The 1,779-nt window shown below is 39.7% G+C and overlaps 1 protein-coding gene across 1 annotated transcript in view; it reads right to left on the bottom strand.

Moving 5' to 3' along the window:
• KMO (kynurenine 3-monooxygenase (kynurenine 3-hydroxylase)) overlaps positions 1–1,779 on the bottom strand; it is a 170,067-nt gene that overhangs the window by 45,842 nt on the left and 122,446 nt on the right. The window lies entirely within an intron of this gene.

Here is a 1,779-nt window from a genome sequence, read left to right as displayed (position 1 = left end):
GTACAGTGAGTCTGTATATTCCGTCCATCTTCTTTTGATGCTTTCTGTATCATTCAGTATTTTGCCCATAGAATCTTTCACTACCGCAAGTCAAGGTTTGAATTTTTCTTCAGTTTCCTCAGCTTAAGAAATACTAAGCATGTTCTTCCCTTTTGGTTTTCTAACTCCAGGTCTTTGTACATTTCTTTATAATATTTAACTTTGTCTTCTTGGGCTGAGATTTGAAATCTTTAGTTCTGCTTTTGTACCTCCTCACTTCTTCCATTTGCTTTAGCATCTCTACACTGGAGAGCAAATTTCAGAGTCTCTTCTGACATCCATTTTGGTCTTTGCCTTCTACTTGGTATATATCCACAAGACTATGAGCCAGGACAAGAGTAGATATATGCACACTGATGTTCCTCACAGTAGGAAAAAGATGGAGACAGCCTAAATGCCAAACAATGGAAGAATGGATAAGCAAATTTTTGTACATACACAAAATGGAATACTATGCAATACTAAATAATAACAATGAAGCTGTGAAACACCTCATAACTTTGATGAACCTGGAGGACATTGTGAAATTTGTCAATCATGAAAAGGACAAATAATGAATAAGACCAGTATTCTAATGCTCAAGAAATGACTTCCAGACTTAAAGAAACACTCTTTGTTGGTTACCAGGTGTGGGAGTTAGGGAAGAATAATTCACTGGCTAGAGGGTAGACACATGTTAACTCAGAGAAAGGGGATGGCAATATATAAGAGGGAGTTTGGTAGAAGAACAATGAAGACAGGTAAAGAAACAGGGAGATATACAAGAACTAATGCTGTCTTGAACACAGAATACCAGACCAAGCAGGCTCAGGAGATGGTGCTAGAACTCTGACTCACATATAAAGGAATATTTAGAAGGTTGGAAGGCTTGCATTTCAGGGAATTTGTAGCAGTATCAAGAAATACATTGCTTTCTAATTCAAGACTCTCAGCTGCTCCTGGAGCCACCATCTTAGGCGAGACCAAGTGGGAGAAGGATCAGAACAGCCATGAACACCTGAAAGAACTATGAAGATATAGGCGTGGACATTCTTTTTTTTTTGTATCTGTTCATTGGTCTCTCGCTGTTTGTGCACCTCGATTTGGGGGTCTAGAGAGGATGCCTGAGCAAATGAACACCCCCTCCCCAGAGGGATCTACTATGTAGGCACACAGATCTCCTCAAAATTTAAAGTGACATTTTCCACTTAAAACCAAATGGCCACCACTTGTCTGTCAGTTTGTTGTAGTGTGGTGGCTTGTGAGTTACTGTGATTCTAAAAGCTATGCCACTGGTATTTTAAATACCAACAGCGTCACCCATTGTGGACAGGTTTCAGATGAACTTCCAGATGAAGATAGACTAGGAAGAGTGATGAACTATTTCCGAATATTTAGTCACCAAAAACCTTATGAATAGCAGAGGAACACCATCAGATATAGTGCTGGAAAATGAGCCCCTCAGGTTGGAAGGCACTCAAAATGTGACTGGAGAAGAGATGCCTCTTCAAAGTAGAGTTGACCATGATGGTGTGAATGGAGTAAAGCCTGTGGGAGAAAAGCCCACAGGATCTTCATTTGCAGTGGGGCACAACTCAAAATGAAGAGAAACAGCTGTAAACATCCATTGAAAATCGGAACATGGAATGTACGAAGTATGACTCAGGGAATATTGGAAGTTGTCATTAATGAAATGGAACGCACAAACATTGATATCTTAGGCATTAGTGAGCTGAAATGAACTGGTATTGACCATTTTGA

This window comes from Chrysochloris asiatica, unplaced genomic scaffold (assembly GCF_000296735.1).
Source record: "Chrysochloris asiatica unplaced genomic scaffold, ChrAsi1.0 scaffold00119, whole genome shotgun sequence".
In the NCBI taxonomy this organism is placed as follows: Eukaryota; Metazoa; Chordata; class Mammalia; order Afrosoricida; family Chrysochloridae; genus Chrysochloris; species Chrysochloris asiatica.
This window is presented reverse-complemented; position numbering and strand designations above follow the sequence as displayed.